Source organism: Euphorbia lathyris, chromosome 10 (genome assembly GCF_963576675.1).
Source record: "Euphorbia lathyris chromosome 10, ddEupLath1.1, whole genome shotgun sequence".
In the NCBI taxonomy this organism is placed as follows: domain Eukaryota; kingdom Viridiplantae; phylum Streptophyta; class Magnoliopsida; order Malpighiales; family Euphorbiaceae; genus Euphorbia; species Euphorbia lathyris.
Genome location: NC_088919.1, coordinates 27638662 through 27661937, shown reverse-complemented (window position 1 = coordinate 27661937; position 23276 = coordinate 27638662). Strand labels below are relative to the sequence as shown.

Below are 23276 nucleotides of genomic sequence, written 5' to 3'. Positions count from 1 at the left end.
TTATTAGAACTTCCAAATCTTCAGCAATATCCATTATTACAAAATCAACAGGTAAAATAAAATTTCCAACCTTGACCAGTACATCTTTGACTATGCCTTTGGGGTATCGGATTGATCGATCAGCTAGTTGAACCGTGACCTTTGTAGGTCTTGGTTCTTCTAACCCCAATTGCATATAAATTGAATAAGGCATAAGGTTGATGCTAGCTCCTAGATCATATAGGGCGTTTTGAATAGTGAGTGTTCCTATCGAACAAGGTATAGAAAAACTCCCTGGATCTTTTAGCTTCTTGGGAAGCTGCTGCTTGGCTTATAGGATTGGGGAGCTATCTCTGTTCAGTTGTACCATAGCTACACTTTCCAACTTCTTTTAGTTGGTGAGTAGGTCTTTCAGAAACTTGACATACATAGGCATTTCGGACAAAGCTTCGATGAAAGGTATATTTATGTGCAGCTTTGTGAGTTGTTCTAGAAAGCTCTTGTGTCTCTTCTCGTAGTTTTGTTGCTTCAATCGCTCCGGGTATGGTACTCGTGTTTCGTATTGAGGTGCAACTGGTCCATCTTCGATCAACTGTTTATATTTCTTCTGTTGGGGTGCAGCTGTTTGCATCTTTGGTTCAGTTGTTCTACATGCAGCAGATTTATCAACAGTGTTAGATAATTCCTTGCCTCCTCTTAAAATAATAGCATTGACCTCTTCTTTCGGATTGGTCACTGTGTTGCTTGGGAGTGCTCCTTTCTCTTTTGACGAGATGACCGTTGCAAATTCTTGCATTTGAGTCTCAAGGCTCTTTATGGATGACTGTGTCTGCTTTATGAACTGCATCATCATGGATTCCAAATCAGGTTTTCCTTCTTGTTGAGCAGCTGGTTGCCTCTGATATTGTTGATTAGATGTGCTGCCTTGTTGCGGCTGATAGGTTGTTCGTTGGTTATCATGTCTGTATGGTTGTTGAGCAGCTGGTTGCCTCTGATTATCCTGCCATGAAAAGTTAGGATGATTTCTCCAACCAGAGTTATACGTGTTCGAATAAGGATTAGGTGGTTGTCGATCGATGAAATCGCATTGTTCTTGCATGGATGCTCCTGGTTTGATTCCCGAACAATCGATTGGTCTGTGAGGACCACTACAAAAATCACAACAATCAGGTGATAATATCTCAATAGGAGGAGCATGTTGCGTGTGAACTGCGGAGACGTTCTACTTCGCTATTTGCATTATTCGTAACCCTATTCCCATCACTTCGTACTGAGTGCCAGTTATAACTTGTGTTGACAACTCTTTTGATTAGCTCGTATAATGCTTGAGGTTCAAGTTCCTTTGGATTTCCGTTGGCGACTGATTCAATCTGGATCTTGTACGCGTTGGTTACTCCATTGTAGAAGTTTTGAACTTGCATCCACATGGGTATGCCATGATTCAGTACTCTTCTCAATAATTCCTTATATCTCTCCCATGCTTCGGATAATGATTCATCTTCCTCTTGGAAGAAATGAGAGACCTCATTCCTTAGCTTGATTGCTTGTCTTGGGAGAAAATATTTCATCAGGAACAGTGTAGCCATTTCCTCACAGTTTGTGATCAAACCTGTTTGTAAATTTTTCAACCAATTCTTCGCCTTGTCCTTCAAGGAAAATGGGAACAGCTTGAGTCTGATCACTTCATCGCTTTCATTTCTATGGGTGCGAAATGTGTTGCACATTGTGATGAAGTCCTGAATGTGTGCATTTGGATCTTCATTTGGGTATCCACCAAACTGCACAACTGTTTGCAGCATTTGGATCATTGAAGCTTTCACTTCAAATAGGCGGTTTCCTTCATTTGGTAGCACAATACACGACGAATGACCTTCAATAGATGGTCTGGAATAGTCCTTCATTCGCAATCTCTGGTAGCCATTGTTGTTATTGTTTCCATTAACACCGTTGTTTTCAACATGACCCTCCTCATGGTTCCCTGGTTGTTCAGGATCTGGTATCTCGTTTTCGTGATTCATTCTAGCACGACTTCTCTGAGCAGTCTTCTTCTTCTTCTATAGGTTCTCTCGATCTTGAGGTCCACAGGGAGAATAGGAATACCTGTTCTTCGCATAAACATCTAAAAATCGAAACACAGAAACTGGACAAACAGGTGGTTATCGGGCAACAAAATAAGCATACAAATTCTTCCAATCTTAGATTAAACAATCCCTGGCAACAGCGCCAAAAACTTGGTATGTTGTGTATGGACTCTAGCAAGTGTACTAGGGTAGATGTAGTGCTGGTAAGACCAAGTGTCGTATTCCACAGGGATTTGAAACTAATTGGTTGAACAGTTACCTTAAGTGTTAGAATTCAAAAAGGTTGGTTGGTTTGATTTTTAACAAAAACTAAGCATGAACAAAGACGAACAAGTGAAATGATCAAAAGTAAACTAAACCAAGAGAAACAAGCACATGCCTAGCACCATGCCTACGAGCAACTGCATTTAGACTATTCCATTTTAATGAAGTAAAACCATATTCCTGATTTGGGTATCTTTCTCTTTTATCACTAAGGTCTGGTGTCCCATTTCCTAAGATTCTAAGCAAGTAAAATCAACCAAGTGTCCTTGTGTTAATAAACAAGCAAGCATTAAGAACCAGAAAGCATTCATAATGAAACCCTAATACATGGTTGTTTTCGTGTCCGTCCACTACAATATAAGCCAAATAGCTATTTTCATTACGTCGGAGCACCGTCGTGCCATCTTCGGTAATTAGCATATAGATTGGATCCTAATCTATTCTTTAAGCACACTATTGACAATCATTCATGGATGGAAATACTTCATTAATAAAAAAGAGTTACTTACAGTCGCCGTTTAATGGCTGGCTAGGCCCGCAAAAGGAATTACTCACTCATTTCCATGAGTGAACAACTTGTTCTCCCCAAAATAGTTCTTCCGACAATAAACATAAAACACAGAAGAAAGATGATGGTGGCGGAAAACGAGGCGCCCCTTACATAAGACTACTACAGTATTTATAGGTCCGAAAAACAAACCCTAGAACAAAAGGGTAAAAAGTACTAAAGGTAAATACAAGGAAAGGACAAATAAACAATCTCCATACACTTGGCCAAGATGGAAGCTGTCTTGTTTTCCACGTTCTTGCTCACTTTCTCTCTCCTTTAGCTTGCTCGACCCGCGCGTTTATCCGTTTCTTCCAGGTTGACCCGTTAATGCCATTGTTGATGGCTCTATTCATATTAAACTCAATTTTGTCTTCTCCTACTCTCAAAATTACTTTTCCTTCTGACACATCGACTAATGCACGTCCCGTATTCATAAACGGTCTACCAAAAATTAGTGGACAATTAACGTCATATGCAAAGTCAAGTATAACAAAGTCGGTAGGAAAAATGAATTTATCGACTTTTACTAAAACATCTTCAATTATACCATATGGCTTCTTAGTGGTTTGATCCGCTAATTGTAAAACCATATTAGTGCGTTTAATGTCTTCTTCTAGACCTAACTTTTTAAATATAGACAATGGCATTAAGTTACTGCTCGCTCCTAAGTAGCAAAGACAACTTGGGAATTCGATATCTCCCAATTTACACGGGATGGTAAAACATCCATGGTCTTTTAACTTAGTTGGCAAATGACTTGACACGATTGAACTACAATCTTCGGTTAAAATTATGGAAGAAATGCCTTCCCAACTTATTTTCTTAGAAATTCAATCCTTTAAAAACTTACCGTAGTTAGAAATTTGGGTTATCGCATCCATAAATGTCAAACTAATATGTAAATTTTTAAGTTTGTCTAAAAATGTCAAAAGATGTTTATCATAGTCCTTGTTTCGGACTTTATGTGGAAAAGGTGGTTTTGGTGAAAATGCACTTGCATTAGCATCTTTGGGCGAACTTTTCGAATTTGCATTCACTTCTGTGGACTTTGTTGTCAAATCACTTCCTTGTAAAATGTTAGTAGTACTTTCGGGCATTTCCGGTCCTAAATAATGTTTTCCCGATCTAAGAGTTATAGCCTTAACCTGCTCTTTAGGATTTTCTTCCAGGAGACTACCCTCTTTTCGGGATGGAATTGACTTAGCAATTTGTCCAATTTGTACTTCCAAATTATGGATACTAGACGAATGGTTCTTAATCAATTGATCAAACTTGTTCTCAATACGTTTAAAACCTTCATCGTGGTTGTTAATTTTACCACCGATAGCATCTATAAATTTATCAATTTTAGAAGATAATGTGCCAATAGTGTCCCTTGATTGATTTTGGTAATTATTAGTTCTACCTTGATTGGCACCAATATTGTTATTCTCTTTCCAACTAAAGTTAGGGTTGTTTCTCCATCCGGGATTATAGGTATTCGAATAGGGGTTATTGATTTGATTTTGTCCTTAGAAAAAATTTACCTGTTCTACCTCATCCGTACCACTATAATCCATATCAACTTAGATGGGGCTTCCATTAATGTCACACGGTGTCATAAACTTGTCAATTTTGTGCGAAAGCGCAGAAAATTAGGCTTGTAACATCGCAATAGGGTCAAGATTAACTATACCTTTAATAAATGACGAAGTCGAGGATGATGGTTTTGGAGTAACTGGTGTATGTGCGCGTTCGGTAGGCCACTTGCTACTGTTAATTGCCATTTCCTCTAAAATTTCTTTCGCTTCAGCAGATGTCTTCTTCATAAATAACCCTCCCGACATAGCATCTAGTGAACCTCTTATTGTGGGATTTATTCCATTATAAAAAGTTTGCATTAAAAGTTCATCGGGCAAATGGTGGTGTGGGCATAAACATTGAAGTTCTTTGAAACATTCCCATGCTTCATATAGGGTTTCATTTTCATGTTGTGTAAATGATGTAAGTTCTTTTATAATTTTTGTTGTTTGGCTAGGGAAAAATATTTGGATAAAAATGCTTGGGATATTTGGTTCCAAGTTTGGAATGTTCCGGCCGGCATAGAATTCAACCAAACTTTATCCCTGTCCTTCAAAGTGAAAGGAAATAGGTGAAGTTTGTCTGCTTCGGCAGAAACATCCGTAATTTTAAAGATATCACAAATTTCAAGAAAATTGGTCAAATGGGCATTAGGGTTTTCGTTAGGTAATCCATAAAACGTCACACTATTTTGTAACATGTTTAGCAAAGCTGGTTTAATTTCAAATTGATGTGCATTTATTTGGGGTCTAACTATACTATTCGCGACACCTTCAACTCCTGGTGTAGCGAAATCCATAAGTCTAGGGGGATCTGCCATTTTCACTAGTTGTGGTTCTTGATTCTGTGTCTCTTTGTTCTTTTTCTTCTTATTTTATTTTTTTAATCGTTCTTTCAATTTCTGGATCGAGTGATTCCGGTTGAATGCCCGAACTTCAAGTACTGCGAATGAACTGAAATTACACGCACGAACTGAAATTACCTTAAAAAAATTGAAAAATAAAATTGTTAGTAAAATTAATATATAATATGTAAATAATAATATAAGTATTTAAAAACCTAGATTCGGAATAAAATACGAAAAATATATTTTTTTATAAAAAATCTTGGCGTTTCTCGGCAACGGCGCCAAAAACTTATTGAGCGATTTCCGCAAGTTCACGGCTTTCGCTTGTACTAATAAAATATATCGAACCCACATGGAACACTTTATTTTATAAAAACTTATTTATTTTGATTAAATTCGTGTTCTCTAGGTTTAATTATAAAATCGTTTATTGGTTTAAATGGTTGTGGATTCATAATCCAATTCTATCAATAGTTTGCATTACAATTACAGAAAGTATGTTTTAGGAACAAGTATAATTCAAGTCTTGTATACACAAAGCAAGAAAGCAACTTATAACTTTGATTGGATTATCAGTATGTAATAATTTATCGATTAATTCAATTACTGAGCTTTGAACTGCAGACAATCTTTCTACGGTCGGAATAGATTGCTACCTTAATCAAATTGGTGTTTTATATTTGATAAATCGTGGTCTCCTAGATACCAAATATAAATCCTAATTCTTTTAAGTGTTCAACAAAGTTTTCATGGAAATATAATTTGTGTAAAAAGTTTTTTTATTGAAAACACCGTTTTATTACTGTTAAGAATATTGCTAGATCAGACTCGAAAATAACAACAGAAGAAATGAATTGTATTGAAAAGATAAATTATTAATTTGTTATGAATCGTCACAAGTTAACAGAGAAGAAGAAGCTTGGATAGCATTTTAACTAATTTGAGTTCCGAGTTGTCAATCCTTTCCTGAAACTTCGTAGGCTTGTCAGACCTGGGGCGCCAAAAACTTGATGCGCCTCACGGCGTTCGCACCGCGAGACTCACTAAGGGATAAGTGTACCCCGTCGTTATCAAGTAATAAATTTCTGGTTAAGTCCAGGTTATCGTCCACAGGATTTATTTCTGCAAGTATCGAGTTACTTGGTTTCAGGTGTTATCTAGGCTTAGGGGGTTTTGAGTTGGTTTTTCTAAGTTAATCTACTCCTAGGTTGAATTATACTATTCCTAGCTAAGTTATCTGATTCTAACTAAGTTATTCTACGCCTAATTAAGTTACTCTACCCCTAATTAAGTTAAACTACTCCTAAGTGATCTTTTACCAATGCAATTATCCGAAGGAACATGAAGGGATACGATGATAATGAAAATAGATTGTTTAAGCAATTGAATTAAAACCTAAGTCACTTGTGTCCGAGGCGATTAACCCAACCTATCCTCCTAAAGTCCCTAGTTCGTGATTCCCTTGTAAGGCTCAGCAATTTGGGCTTAATCTTCTATAGGGTCGTCAATCCTATAGGCACTGACTAGGTCAGATTCAGCTCACAATATGTGCCAACTTGATTTTGGGATTATCGAATGAGTTAAACCAATCAGACAAAGCGTAAGACAAAGATTAAAGCATTAAAACAATTGAATGAACAAGAACTATAATATATATCAAAGATGAAAGTATTGTCACGAAGTTACAATGAGCCTATCATAACATGTATCAGAGGCTAGACAGAATATAAAAGAAGAAAAATCCCTTTCAGGGAACCTGTCTACCAATGCAGGCGTCTTCCTAGGACTTAAGGATGGAGCTTGAGCAATCCTCGGTGAACGGAGCTTCGGAGGTGTCTTCAATGGAGGTTTGAAGGATATGGAGGAGGTGGAGAGGATTTCTCAAGATGAAAAGCTAAGAAAATTACAAAGATAAAAGATGCCTAATTTACATTGGAAAAATCCTATTTATAGATGTGGTTCGAGCCCTCTTCTTGACCTAATTCGTGTCCTTATGCGTGTAGGAAGTCGTGGGATCCATCGTGGCATCGTGGGGGCCGAATTGGTCTTTTTGACCAATTCCCACAGGTCTGCTCGGCGAGCAGGCATTGCCTGCTCGGTGAGCTGGCCTGCGAAGGCCAGTTCGTCGAGCAGTCTAGCCCGATGCGCTCCCGCGCGGTCGCTGAAATGCCAATAACGTGTCTTTTCGCCCGAACTTATCCCTGCGCATGCGCAAAAAAAAAACTCCAAACAACATTAGTCCAAAGGCTAAATTGACCCGCCAATCGCTTATTTGAGCAAACACTTCGTTTAGTGCGACTTTTGACGGATCAATTAGCTCCAAAAGATAACGGAATTATTAGATGCATGCCAATTTGGCCGTATTTGCCTAAATTGATCACAAAATGAGCCTAAACAGTGAAGTAAATAAAACATTTCCAATTTCTAACTAACTCACACAAAAGCATTTAAATGCGAGAATTGCTCGCTTATTAACTAAATAACACTAAAACCCGTCCTAAAACCGTACCCAAAGATAGGGTTTTTGACCCCTATCAGCTTCCTATACTGGTTCTTCTCGGTGAATCTTCGAAATAGAGACTGCGGTCAATCTTCTACAAAGTGTAAACTCGACTTAGAACAATACTCGAACTTAAACTACTATATCTGTGTTTGTATCTAAAGTAATTGAACAACTTGTGTACAACAAGTATGCTTTTACAAAATTGTAAACTAGAATCTCTAACTATCTAACTCTCTTTTGAATTAGAAAATATCCAACCCTGAATTCTGAAGTGAATCATTTATTTATAGTTGATGAAAAATCGTATTGAAGTGTCGTGTCCGCTGGTGAAGAGTCATCTCTATCCAGATGAATAGACGTGTTGTTTTGAATTAAAAACATGTAAAATGTGTTCTGAATTCTTGATGTTTCTATCAAGATTATGAGAATCTCGATCGCGTCTTTGGATTGAGGGAGATAACAGCACGATCTCGCGTTTCCTTCACTGGAAAATGCATGTCGTGACCGAGATATCGGGAATCTCGTTCGCGACAGAGACTTTTGTCTCTATTCCAAGATTGTTCCCAAGTCCTTCGTCACAGCCTCTGAATCGTACGTGCCTTTTAACTTGTAAATGTGATTTCTCTCTCGTTTTTGCTCCGTTTTAGCTCCTATTTGGATTTTTCCAAATAATTAGTACCTTGCATAATAGAAACAAATATACATGTAAAAGTATTCTAAATGAATATAATTAACATGATTTCAATACGAAACTGACGTAATTATTGATGTTATTTTAGCTATATTTTGGGCTTATCAATCCCTCTCTAGAGGATGGACGAGTGTCCTTTCTTTTGAACCAAGATCAACTGGTGAGTAAGTTCCCCAGAAATCCTCAAGCCTGATGCCATTTGTGCCATCTCGATTGCCTCCCATTTTGCCTCTCTAGGAAGATACACCAGAGACAGTTCCTCAAAATCATCTGTTAGCTACCTTCTCATGGTGTAGTACGGGGCTAAAGATAAACTTGTACATTTGAACTCTTCGCTGATCTGCTTTAGCACTAGTTGGGAATCACCCATCACCACAGCTTCTTTTGCTCCAAGATCTTTCAGCAACTCCAAGCCAATTATCAAAGCCTCATATTCGGCTTGGTTGTTAGTGCAATCAAAATCTAGGTTAAAAGACAAAGTAGTTTTAAAATTGGAAGGGGAGATGATTATCACACCAGCCCCCATAGCTCTTTTTGTGCTGGAGCCATCGAACTTGAGAGTCCATGGAGTTCTGCTTACTCCGCAAATAGGCAGATCCAATTCCTCCTCCTTTTCCATGCTTGAGGGGTGCTGTTAGGCATGAATTTCACTACAATTTAACATGTTATTTATAATGAATTGAGGGTGTTTTTAGGATCAAAATACAAGAAAGAAAGTCTTATAAGTGTTTTTGTGCAGGTAAGGAAAGATTAAGTCGAACAGTCTGGAAGAAGCCTGTTTCGCACATACTATGCGGAGTTGAGCCATTCTTTGATCCAGCGGTCTAACGCTGGAACTTCTGATGACGGACAGCGACAGGACAGAAGGCAGGTGCGGCAGGTGCAACAGGCAGAAAGGCGGATAAGAGCAGTTCAAATGTAGCAAGATGACATGAAAGTTCGACCCTTGAGTGTTCAAGGGTCAAAAAGATCTTAACCACTTTTAGTAGTTTAGGATTTCTGAACAATTTACTTGGTTTTGTAATATTTGCTCGGATACTTTTTGTACCGGGTTGACCTTTTCTTTTCCCTTAAATAGACGTAGTGGGGGAAGGTAAAAGGTATCTTTTTGTTGAACTGAAAAACAAACGTTGTTGGTAGAGAGAGAGAGAGAGAGCTCTCAAGGAAGATGACTCCATTGATGGAGTTCTGTAAAATGGAAGCAGACTGTTCACTCGGCAGTATGAGTGAGTAGTCATTTTGAATAGGTTCGGCCAGTTAGGACCGGTTATGTAAGTTTCCTAATTTCTATTTATGAATGAATGTTGTTAATTTATGAAGTGTTTGATGAAGCTTTCTATTCCATTGCTTATGCATGTATGTTAGTGCTAGATGAATGATAGGGAACTGCTTTCATCTTCACCGAACTTTTCATCAAACATCCAACCCCGAAGCAGAGTTGTTAGGTGGTTGTATCAAGGGTTTTCTTTATTGAAATGATATTTCAGTCGTAATGCAAGAAAGAACCAACCTTAGGGATGCTTATGGTTGTAGTAAGTCTTAGAATCTTAAGAACACACGAGAGTTGACTTAAGTGAGCATTAAAGCAGAGACATTGACTTCACTTTGTTTCATTCATGAATAAATAGGGTGTTTAGGGACTTAGGGTAACCTGTTCCGCTGTGCCTGGCCTGTTCTACCTTTTTATCATTATCAAGTAATCGTTTTTATAAGCTAAATCATTGATTCTGTCACTTATTCACTATATCTCTCACTATAAAGAATTCACACACCACGAACACCCTGTTCTGCAATGTTTTTCTAGTAAAATTTGGTCATCAATCCCTGTGGAGACGATACTCAACTTATCACTTTATTACTTTTATCTAGTGCACTTGCTAGAGTCTGTTCGGAGGACAACAAGTTTTTGGCGCCGTTGCCGGGGATTGAAAACAACAAAATTTATCTGAAAATTTCTGTGAAATAAGATGTTTTTAATCTGTTTGCTAAATAGTGTAGCCAGAAGGAGTTCTCCATTTGTTTATGCGCAGAGCTGGACGTCCAGATCTCGAATTAGAGAGAACGTGTAGACGAAACCGAGCGGGAGCCCGACGTGCAAGACAAAGAGAGCGACAAAGAGAAAGAAGGATGGCTGGAAGAGTACCACCTGAACAACCAGTCCAACCTAATCAGGAAGAAGAAGGAGAGAATAACAATCCTCCAGTTATGAGGATCAGAGACTATTCGAGGCCGACCACGGAAGGACACTCGTCGTGCATTGTGTTGCCTAACGAAGGAAACAACATGTTTGAAGTGAAAGCGTCTATGATACAAATGTTGCAGGCAGCAGTACAATTCAATGGATACCAGTCAAAAGATCCTAACGGGCATATCCAGGAGTTCATCACACTGTGCAACACTTTCAGATCAAACCGAGGAGTTTCCGATGATGTGATCAGGCTAAAGCTGTTTCCTTTTTCCCTCAAAGACAAAGCAAAGAACTGGTTGAAGAACTTACAGCCAGGAACAATCACCACTTGGGAAGAAATGGCCAATGCTTTTCTGATGAAATATTTTCCACCTAGACAGGCGATTAAACTCAGAAATGAGGTATCCCATTTCGTGTAGGAAGAAGATGAATCCTTAGCCGAGGCATGGGAAAGGTACAAGGAATTATTAAGACGGGTACCAAATCATGGCATCCCCATGTGGATGCAAGTGCAGAATTTTTACAATGGAGTCACCAACATTTATAAAATCCAGATCGAATCCATTGCCAATGGTAATCCTGAAGATCTTGAGCCACAAGCCTTGTACAACCTTATTGAGAGAGTCGTGAGCACGAGCTATAACTGGCACTCCGCCAGGAGTGAAGGAAAAAGAGCAGGGAATGATGATGTTGTGTTGAAACTAACCACCCAGGTGGAACAGCTTGTAAAGCAGCTCAGCAAGATTAATGTATCATCCATTCACAACGAACCACCGTTCAATGACGTTTGTGATTTTTGTGGAGGACCTCATTTCAACATAAATTGTCCCGGAGTCAAACAAGGGAAGGGTGAACAGGAGCAATGTGATTATGCTGGATATAATCAAAGAAACCCACCAAACCCATACTCAAATACCTATAACCCAGCCACAAGAAATCATCCGAACTTCGGATGGACAGGGTAGCCTAATCAGGAACAACCAAGGTATCAGCAGCAACAAGGAGGACAGTATCAGAGGCAGCCTCAACAACACTACAAACAGCCTGTTCCACCAAAGGAAGATATAGAACCGGACATGAAGACCATGATGATGCAATTCATGAAGCAGACGCAAGCGTCAATTAAAAATCTAGAGACTCAAGACCATCAACTAGCTGCATCTACGTCCAAAGGAAAAGGGATAATGTTAAGTAATACCGAACCAAACCCCAAAGGAGATGTCATGGCAATCACTTTGAGATCTGGTAAGCAAACTCAACCAACTTTTTCTACTAATGAAAATGCTGAGTGTGCAGGCACCTCTCAAAATGCTGAAGATCAGGAGAAACAAACTGTTCCTAGTCAAGAAGAACCCGTCGGGGTAGAATTAACCATTGATCAAGACCAGGAGGAACAAGGAAAGAGGTACAAACCACCTCCACCCTATGTTCCACCTGTACCTTTTCCGATGAGGTTGATAAACAAGAAGCTTGAAGAGCAAAATTCTAAGGTGCTAGACACCTTGAGGAAGTTGCATATCAACATTCCCTTCGTGGAGGCACTTGCCCAGATGCCGACATTTGCAAAATTCTTAAAAGATATCTTGTCAAATAAGAAAAAGCTGGAAAACATCTCGATGATCCAACTAAACAGGGACTGTTCTTCAATACTCCAGAACAAGCAGCAGCTTCTGAAAAAGCTGAAGGGTCTAGGGAGTTTTTCTATTCCCTGTTCAATTGGCAAGTTAAATATTGAAAATGCACTATGTGACCTAGGAGCTAGCATAAACCTTATGCCATATTCTGTGTATGCTAAACTAGGACTAGGAGAACCACAACCAACCAGAATGTCCATTCAGTTGGCTGACCGGTCGGTATGTTACCTTAGGGGAGTAGTGGAAGATGTCTTGGTCAAAGTAGGAAAATTCATATTGCTGGTTGATTTCATTATAATGGATATTGATAAGGACCTGCATGTTCCTATTATCTTGGGTAGACCGTTTTTAGGAACGGGTAAAGCATTGATTGATGTGGGAAAAGGACAACTATTTTTAAGAATTAATGGGGAGGAAATCATTTTCAAAATGAATGAGGCTATGAGACGAGCTAACACTAGTGATGACACATGTTGTTTCTTAGATGATTTCCAAAGTCTTTCCACTTTGCAAGAACAGGGACAAGACACTCCGGATGCTCTCTTGGGAGAAGAAGTGAATTTACGTGAAGGAACAGGATGTTCCATTGAGACCAACTTGCCTACTCCTCTTCTAGATCCTACTGTTCACACTCATCAAGAACCACCTGAAATACCCACTGTGCCATTGACTAAACCAGAACTAAAACCTTTACCATCACACCTAGAGTATGCGTTTCTGGAACCACCTAGCGGAAGCCCGGTGATTATATCTTCAAAGCTAAAACCTGATCAGAAAGCTCAACTCATTGAGGTACTGCGAAGGAACAAGGATGCGATTGCATGGAAAATTGATGATATCAAAGGTATTAGCCCAACAGTCTGCGTTCATAGAATTCTGATGGAGAAGGATCACACGCCGTCTATCCAGCCACAGCGCAGAATGAACCCCCATATGAAGGAGGTTGTGCGAAAAGAGGTGATCAAGCTGTTGGATGCAGGAATCATTTACCCCATTTCCGATAGTATATGGACGAGCCCTGTTCATGTTGTGCCAAAGAAGGGAGGAACCACAGTGGTTCTCAATGAGAAAAATGAGTTGGTCCACACAAGAACCATAACAGGATGGCGAGTTTGTGTGGACTACCGGAAGCTCAACGAGGCCACAAGGAAGGATCATTTCCCTTTGCCCTTCATTGATCAGATGCTAGAACGTTTAGCAGGGTATGCATTTTATTGTTTCCTTGACGGGTACTCGGGGTACAATCAAATTGCAATCCACAGTGAAGATCAAGAGAAGACAACTTTCACATGCCCTTACGGGACATATGCCTACAGGCGCATGCCATTTGGATTATGCAATGCCCCAGCTACGTTTCAAAGATGCATGATGTCTATATTTCATGATATGGTGGAACGGACTGTGGAAATATTCATGGACAATTTCTCTGTCTATGGAAATTCCTTTGGGAGCTGTCTGAATAACCTTGAGGCTGTGCTAGTGCGATGTAAGGAGACCCATTTAGTCTTAAATTGGGAGAAATGTCACTTCATGGTTACTGGCGGAATCGTTCTCGGGCATCAAATCTCTAAAAAGGGGATGGAAGTGGACAAAGCCAAGGTGGAGGTGATAGAGAAACTTGTTGTGCCAACTAATGTCAAGGATGTGAGAAGTTTCCTCGGGCACGCAGGGTTCTACCGGAGGTTTATCAAAGATTTCTCAAAGATCGCGTTGCCTTTGTCTGCCTTTGTCTGCTTTGCCATTTGATACAGGCTGTTTAGAGGCATTTGAACTTTTAAAAGGCAAGCTGATCAACTCACCGATACTGGAAGGACCCAACTGGGAACATCCGTTTGAGATGGTGTGTGATGCTAGCGATACTTGTGTGGGCGCTGTTCTTGGGCAAAGGATTGAGAAGAAATTCCGGCCCATTTATTATGCAAGCAAAACATTAACCGAGACTCAACAGAACTACACCACTACAGAGAAGGAGCTTCTCGCAGTAGTATATGCTTTTGACAAATTCTGTCCCTACTTGGTTTTGTCAAAAGTTATTGTCTACACAGACCATGCTGCGTTACGCTACCTGTTCGCAAAGAAAGATGCGAAGCCAAGGCTGATACGGTGGTTACTCTTACTTCAAGAGTTTGATCTCGAGATAAAAGACAAGAAGGGAACCGAAAATGTAGCTGCTGATCATTTGTCCAGAATTTCTCATCCGAGCAGCAAGGAACATTCAAAAATTTTCGAAATCTTTCCAGATGAGCGTCTGTATACTATACAGCCTGCTCCATGGTTTGCTGATATTGCAAATTTCCTTGCTAGTTCACTTAAACCTCATAACTTGTCCACTAACCAAAGGAAGAAGTTTTATTCAGAGATCAAATATTACTTTTGGGAGGAACCCTATCTTTTCAGGTTGGGCGCCGATCAAATCATTCGCAGGTGCATCTCTCAAGAGGAAGGACAGGCTGTTTTGAGCCATTGTCACGATAGAGAAGCAGGAGGACATCATAGCGCAAGCAGAACTGCAGCCAAAGTACTTCAATCAGGTTTTTTCTGGCCGACCATTTTCAAGGATGCCAATGAGTTTGTACGCACTTGTAATGAGTGCCAACGAACAGGCAATATTTCTGCTCGAAATGCCATGCCCCTCAATAACATTGTTGTTTGTGAAATATTTGATATATGGGGCATAGACTTCATGGGACCATTCCCTACGTCTTTTGGGCATAAATACATCTTAGTTGCAGTAGACTATGTGAGCAAATGGGTTGAGGCAATTGCTAGTCCCACCAATGACACCCGTGTGGTTGTAAAATTCCTTAAAAGGCTGTTTGCCCGATTTGGTGTCCCACAAGCGATCATTAGTGATCAAGGAACCCATTTTTGCAATGCTAAATTTGAAAAGCTGATGGGCAAGCTTGGAGTCTCTCATAGAATTGCCACGCCTTACCATCCACAAACTAGTGGACAGATAGAGATTTCAAATCGTGAAATCAAAAGAATTTTGGAAAAAACCGTTGGCAATTCTAGGAAAGACTGGGCAAACAAGCTTGACGATGCTTTATGGGCATACAGAACTGCATATAAGACACCCATTGGCATGTCCCCATTGAGATTGTTGTATGGAAAATCATGTCATCTTCCAGTAGAGATGGAACATAGAGCCTTTTGGGCTTTAACTTTCTTGAATTTTGAGAAACAGGCTGTAGGCGAACAAAGAAGATTACAACTCTGTGACATGGAAGAATTCAGGCTGTTTTCCAATGAAAACGTGGTGAATTATAAGGAGAAGACCAAGAAATGGCACGAGAGAAAAATCTAGGAGAAAGCTTTTCAAGAAGGACAGAGGGTCCTGTTGTACAATTCAAGGTTCAGACTGTTCCCTGGAAAACTGAAATCAAGATGGTTAGGGCCGTATACAGTGAACAAAATGTTCAGTCACGGAGCAGTAGAAATTGAAAAGGAGGGTCGTGAACCTTTCAAGGTGAACGGGCAAAGGCTAAAACCTTATCTAGAGAATGATCACACAAGGAAGTTTGACACTGTCCATTTCCAAGACCCCCCGAGCCAATAGAATCGAGAACAGGGTGTCCGCTGCAAACACCAATTGCAGCACAAGTAACCTTGTACTTTCATACTTTATTTTACAATTTTGAAATTTTTTTAGTTAGCACTGTTTAGTCTGGTTAAGAGTCATCCTGTGTCAAATAAGGGCCCGTAATTAAGTTAATCCCTTTGAACTAGCAAAGATGTAAAACTTTTACCCTTCCTTATGGGAAAAGTTTTAACTTTTTACTTATTTAAAAAGGGGCGAGTGAAATAATATTTTGAGGAAAAGACCTTGGGTAAGTGAACATAGGGTTAATAAAGTGAACATTAAATCAATCTGTTTGTTTGGTACTTATTATACTATTAAACCTTTCTCGGTAAAACCAAAGTGGGTAGGGTGTAGTAATTTCAAACACAAAAAGAACCGTTTGCTTCCCCAGGCGTCCTTTCGACTGGACGCGGCTGTTGCCACAACTACACTTACAGGTGGTGCTCACTGAAACGTCGTCATAATGACAGTGCTGGCAACAGGCCATTTCACTCGCTTTTCTACTTAAGGGATTGACTGTATTGCGGATCCTAGTTCAACATTGTTTTACCCTCTTTTCTTTTTCACACCGTTCCCCATATATCGTTTGATAATTATCTTTGGGTGTCCCTATTTAGTCGCTATAATAGGATGAGGACTCGAGGTTCAGGGAAACAAGTAAAAGTCGAAGGCACAAAGAAAGAAAAAGGGAAGAGCAAGATGGTGGGCACAAGCGCAGTCGCGTTTGTACCAGATGAGAAACTAGTCAAGAAACTGTCTCAGTTTAAGGATGCCGCGGTGCAAAAATACTATGAGGATCTGGCTCTGCTCGAATTTGGGCCAGTACGAACTGTATGCTGGGATACGTCAAAAAGTTCAGGCTTACAGATAGGGTAAAGAAACCCATGGAAGCGGGCCACTTTGGCTGCTTCTTTGAGATGAAAGAACCAACGTATAAGGAACTCACTTTGGAGTTTCTGGCCACTTTTAAGCATGATCCAGAGATTACCGACCCCGAGGAAGAAGGAAAGTTCAGTTTCCGACTGATGAATCATCCTCAAAGGCCATCTTTGAACACATTTAATAACCTTCTCGGCGCTGCGGATGACGATGACTTGGAGTCTGAAGGGTACAGAGGGGCTTTCACTGAAACCCCGGACGAGTTTAACCCATCGACTTTCTGGCGTTCAATCTCGGGCCAGCCAAGTTACGACGGGAGCACATCCAAGGCATCTGGTGTAGAGGACTACGCCCTCCGGTACTTGCATAAACTGGTCTCAGGCACCATCTTTGCGCGCGAGAACCAGGCCACTATCCCTCACGCAGACCTTACGGCTCTGTGGAGTATGGTACAGGGACGCAGGATGAACCTTGGCTTTTGGTTTGGGGAGTACATTAGCGCGTTTGGAAAGAAGAACTCATCCGTCATCTGTTGTGGTAGCATTGTGACTCGGATAACGGAGGCCTTAGGGGTATTCAAGCCAGAAGACAAAAACAGGCTCACTGTGGTCAACTACCCAGACCAAATAGATGTAAAAAGCCTGCAGAGCATGTTGTTTGGAAGAATGGTGAATGGGAAGTGGGTCTGGATGTCAGACTTTGTGGAAGCCAAAAGGGTTGAAAGTAGGAAGAGAAAAAATGAGCCTGCTGTATCGGTGTCATCCGAGTCAGAAAAAATCGAGCAAGCCAAAGATCTGGGCTTTTACCAGAAATGTGCCAGGCTCTCCAATGAAGACATCCTGTCCAAGTTCAACGCCCTGTTTGCACAAACCCAAACTTGTAGAGAACAGATCTTTGCTCTGGAACATAAAACTGCCGTGCATCAGAGCGAGATTGACATGCTCAAACACCTCTGTGTGGAAGAACATGGGAAGGAGAGTCCCTCTTGTGCCTCAATCAAGAGTCCGGTAAGAGCTAAAACTGAAACAACTGCCAAAGTCGCTGCCTCCTCGAAAGGGGATGGCGCTAATCCTGCTACGGATAGAGAGTTTGATTCCTCTCTTTCCCCGTCTGTCTGATCATTCAATATGTCGATGTCCTAGCATCTGGTAACACTTATACCCCTTCTTTGCATTTGTTTACACTCATCTTTTATCTTGCTTCTGTTGTTTTCCCTATGCTTTTGTTCATAATAACATTGAGGACAATGTTCCATTCTAATTTGGGGGTGGGAAAGTACAAATTACAATATCTGTATGCATAAACATGATAAAAGCTTGAACAAGTTGTTAGTGTAGTAATTTTCTGAATAACAAGTTACCCCCTTGTGATCTTTTGTTTGTACAAAAAGAAACCTTTAACTGTCCTTAGTAAATATTCTTCATCTGTGTTCATTTCCTTGTAAAAATTCTAGTATTTCGATTGTTTAGGTCCTATAGTATTCACTGAACAGACTGCGATTGTCATGATTAAAATGTGTGGTGATAGCCTTGCGTTGATCTTAACTACCCGAGTCTTGAAGTTCCAAAAATTTTGAAGTTCTAAATCAACTCTCACAAGAGGGACCTTTTGCCTTAATGTATAAACCCCCAAAATAGTAAGAACTTGAGCCTGCAATTGCATTTAAAAATGCATTGATTCTTTAAAGAGTGGGCCAGAACTTACTATCTTTAGGGAGACTTTGCTTTGGTATGCCCTATAGAAATGGAAATTTTTTGGACAAACCTAGAATGATAAAGGCTTTAGGCACCTAACTCAACCATATAAAAGACCTAACCCGTGCATTGCACCCATATAGTAGGATGAACCATTTGAGCCTTACCCATTTTTTCCGTTAACATAGCCTATGAATAACCATAATCCCTTCAATATGAGCTTAAAGAGCCGAGAATCTGCCTCATGCAAGCTGTACTAGTTGAAAATATAATTTGGCTGAGGAAACTCGAGCCCATACTAAAATAAAATAGTGAATAAAAGAAATGAGCGAGAGGAAAAAGACAAATCTGTAAAGAACCTCTTCACTCATGGCACACTATCACAATGTGTGCCCAAATCATCGAAATTGGTTGTTTAGTGGTAGGTGTTAATGAAAAAGTGGGTGAGTCATTTGACAAAACAAGCTGTGTAATGTTGTATGTAAGAAATAAAGAATTCGTGTAAAGCGCATGAGGACAGAACTCTTACACACAAAAGCCGTTCACTACTACACCTAAACCTTAACCTTGCACTACAACCCATAAAAGACCTTTGGACTCTGTGTGGAAAATTTTGATCCATAGAAGTAGGACCGAAAAGCAAACTCACACCCTACTGAGGTATTTATTGAGTTGAGGAGTGAAGTTGCATTCCTTTATGGCGATAAAATGCCATACGAGAGTGAGTGAAAATTCCATTCCTTAGTGAGTCATGATAGGCAAACAGGTTGTTCATTGTGAAAATTGAGGTTTAACTTTAAGCTTTGAGGAATTTCTTGAGTAGGGTTGCACGATCAAACACTGGCATAACTTCATTACGAATCATGATTTGCGCTGTCTGTTATTAGTTTCCGAGAACAAAATAATCTGTTCCTCTCAATGATCTACTCAAAACCCTTCTTCCGTATTCTTTCATTCCTAACTCTTTCCTTATAGTTAACTTGTTTTCTATCTGTTGTTTACTTGAGGACAAGCAAAGATTCAATTTGGGGGTATTTGTTAGGCATGAATTTGACTACAATTTAACATGTTATTTATAATGAATTGAGGGTGTTTTTAGGATCAAAATACAAGAAAGAAAGTCATATAAGTGTTTTTGTGAAGGTAAGGAAAGATTAAGTCGAAGAGTCTGGAAGCAGCCTGTTTCGCACATACCATGAGGAGTTGAGCCATTCTTTGATCCAGCGGTCTAACGCTGGAACTTCTGATGACGGACAGCGACAGGACAGAAGGCAGGTGCGGCATGTGCAGCAGGCAGAAAGGCGGATAAGAGCAGTTCAAAAGTAGCAAGATGATATGAAAGTTCGACCCTTGAGTGTTCAAGGGTCAAAAGGATCTTAACCACTTTTAGTAGTTTAGGATTTCTAAACAATTTACTTTGTTTTGTAATATTTGCTCGGATACTTTTTGTACCGACTTGACCTTTTCTTTTCCCTTAAATAGACGTAGTGGGGGAAGGTAAAAGGTATCTTTTTGTTGAACTGAAAAACAAACGTTGTTGGTAGAGAGAGAGAGAGCTCTCAAGGAAGATGACTCCATTGATGGAGTTCTGTAAAATGGAAGCAGACTGTTCACTCAGCAGTATGAGTGAGTAGTCATTTTGAATAGGTTCGGCCAGTTAGGGCCGGTTATATAAGTTTCCTAATTTCTATTTATGAATGAATGTTGTTAATTTATGAAGTGTTTGATGAAGCTTTCTATTCCATTGCTTATGCATGTATGTTAGTGCTAGATGAATGATAGGGAACTGCTTTCATCTTCACTGAACTTTTCATCAAACATCCAACCCCGAAGCAAAGTTGTTAAGTGGTTGTATCAAGGGTTTTCTTTATTGAAATGATATTTCAGTCGTAATGCAAGAAAGAACCAACCTTAGGGACGCTTATGGTTGTAGTAAGTCTTAGAATCTTAAGAACACACGAGAGTTGACTTAAGTGAGCATTAAAGCAGAGACCTTGACTTCACTTTGTGTCATTCATGAATAAATAGGGTGTTTAGGGACTTAGGGTAACCTGTTCCGCTGTGCCTGGCCTGTTCTACCTTTTTATCATTATCAAGTAATCGTTTTTATAAGCTAAATCATTGATTCTGTCACTTATTCACTATATCTCTCACTATAAAGAATTCACACACCACGAACACCCTGTTCTGCAACGTTTTTCTAGTAAAATTTGGTCATCAATCCCTGTGGAGACGATACTCAACTTATCACTTTAGTACTTGTATCTAGTGCACTTGCTAGAGTCTGTTCGGAGGACAACAGGTGCTCTACCAGGAAGTCCACCAATGCCTGTCCTTTCACAGTTTTTTGAGGGATGTGCACCAGTGTAAATTCTGCTAGCGCTAGAGCCATTTGCCAATCCTTCCCGTGATCAATGGTTGGGATAGCATGAACTTTAGCAAGTTTGTGGGAGAAATCACGAACACTCTAAATTGGATCAAGTAATGTCTTAGCTTGGAGCAAGCAAAATATAAGGCCAAGCATCGTCTCTCCACCGCTGTATATCTTTTCTCGGTGTCTGTCAAGCACTTGCTTAGATAATGACCGACTGTTCATGGCCTGTCTGATTATTCTGGGCCAACAAACAAGTGATGGATCTTTCTGTTACCGAGAGATACAACTTCAATCGTACTTCTTTCAATGGTGGCACCAGCACTGGTGGACGCGTCAAGTATTCCTTGATTTTGTCAAAAGCTTCCTGATGTCTACTCTCCCACTTGAACTCACTTTCTCCCTTCAAAGTTAAAAATCAGAGAAAACGTGAGATTTACCTGCCAGATTGGTGATAAACCTCCTTAGATAGTTCACCAACCCCAAGAATCTCTGTAGCTCTTTCTTGTTACTAGGTGGTTTCGCTTCAATAACTGCCTTTGCTTTGTTCTTGGCCACATCTACTCCTCTTCGGTGCACCAAGAAACCTAGAAAGTTCCCATCTTTAACTCCGAACCCACATTTTAGTGGGTTCATCTTGAGCTTGTGCTCCTTCATCCGTAAGAAGCTCCTCCTAAGATGGTCCACATGATCAGCATCTCTCTTAGACTTTACCATAATATCATCGATGTATACCTCCATGAACTTCCCCAACATGTCGTGAAAGATGGCATTCATAGCTCTTTGATAGGTTGCTCCAGCGTTCTTCAAACCGAACGACATGACCAGCCACTCAAATGTCCCCAATGCTCCTAGACATCTAAAGGCACTCTTTTCTATGTCCACTATTGCTATTAAGATCTGGTTATACCCAGAGAAACCATCCAAGAAAGACATGATATCATTTTTAGACACATCATCGATTAACATATAAGCAATGGGCATGACATACACATCTTTGGGGGAAAGATTGTTTAGATCTTGGAAATCAATGCACACCCTGAGCTTGCCATTCTTTTTTACCACGAGAACTATGTTTGACAACCATTGGGCATATCTGGTTGGGCGTATGAACTCTGCACTCAATAACCTCTCGATCTCCTCCTTGATCTTCAACTCTACTTCCTTTGATATCCTTTTTAGTGGCTGGCGGTGGGACTCAAACTCAGGTTTGATTGGAATCCTGTTGATAAGCTCAAAATATACCTAAAATAACATACATAATTATGTCAGTTTCGTGTTAAAACTATGTTAATTATATTGTTTTAGAAAGATTTTACGTATGTATTTGTTTCTATTGTGCAAGGTACTAAATTATTTGGAAAAATCCAAATAGGAGCTAAAACGGAGTAAAAACAAGAGAGAAATCAAGTTTACAAGTAAAAGATGCGTACGAGATTCAGAGGCCGCACCAGAGACTAAGAAATCAACTTAAGGAAGTAAATCAAAGTCTCTGTCGCGATCGAGATTTCCATAATCTTGGTCGCGACACACGTTTTCATGGAACATAAACGCGAATTCCAGCATTTTCTCCCTCAGTCCAAAGCCGCGACTGAGATTATCAATATCTCTACAGAAACAGTAACTCATTTAGACACATTTTACATGTTTTAATTCCGAAACGACGTGTCCATTCATCCGGATAGAGACGACTCTTCACCTACGGGTACGTCCCTTCAATACAACTCTTCAACAACTATAAATGAAGGATACATTTCAACATTCAAGAGAGTTAGAGATTTTTAGTTTTAATTTTATAAAAGCATACTTGTTGTACAAGTTGTTCAAATAGTTAGATACAAGATACAATTTTTATAGTTTACGTTAGAGTTTTGTTCGAAGACAAATTTACACTTTGGTAGTGACCGAGTAGGTTCTATTCCGAGGATTCAGCGAGAGGAACCTGTGTAGGAGGCGCCCCAGGGCCTGTCAAACCTAGGAAGTTGAGGAAAAGATTGACAACCCGAAACTCAATTAATTAAAAGGCTATCCAAGCTTCTTCTTCTCTGTTAACTTGTGCCGTTTCAAATCAAACTAATGAATTATCTTTTCAATGCAATTCTTTCTTTACTGTTGTTATTTTAAGTCTGATCTAACGATATTCTTAAAGTAATTTATTTGGTGTTTTCATAAAAACCTTTATAAACAAATCTTATATTTTCCATGAAAACTTTGTTGAACATTTAAGCAAATTCGGATTTATATTTGGTCATTGCGAGAGATCGATTAATCGGATATAAACACCGAATTTGATTAAGGTTTTCAGTCTTAGGCCGAAAGGAAAGATTGACTACAGTTCAAAGCCTATTAAATTGAATTAACTGATAAATTGTTACATCTTATTAATCAGATCAAACATATAAGTTGTTTTCTTGCTTAGTGTAAATAAGCCTTGAATTCTACTTTAACCTAA

The 23276-nt window shown here is 39.7% G+C and overlaps 3 non-coding genes across 3 annotated transcripts; 2 read left to right on the top strand and 1 right to left on the bottom strand.

The window, feature by feature from the left end:
- The first annotated feature begins 1410 nt into the window (after positions 1–1410).
- Positions 1411–1517, top strand: LOC136210138 (small nucleolar RNA R71). Its single transcript, XR_010677846.1, has one exon. It is a non-coding gene; the product is annotated as a small nucleolar RNA R71 (small nucleolar RNA).
- A 3253-nt stretch (positions 1518–4770) lies between these two features.
- Positions 4771–4877, top strand: LOC136210218 (small nucleolar RNA R71). The gene has a single exon (XR_010677927.1). It is a non-coding gene; the product is annotated as a small nucleolar RNA R71 (small nucleolar RNA).
- Positions 4878–11049: 6172 nt separating this feature from the next.
- LOC136210255 (small nucleolar RNA R71) lies at positions 11050–11156 on the bottom strand. Its single transcript, XR_010677962.1, has one exon. It is a non-coding gene; the product is annotated as a small nucleolar RNA R71 (small nucleolar RNA).
- Positions 11157–23276: the final 12120 nt, after the last annotated feature.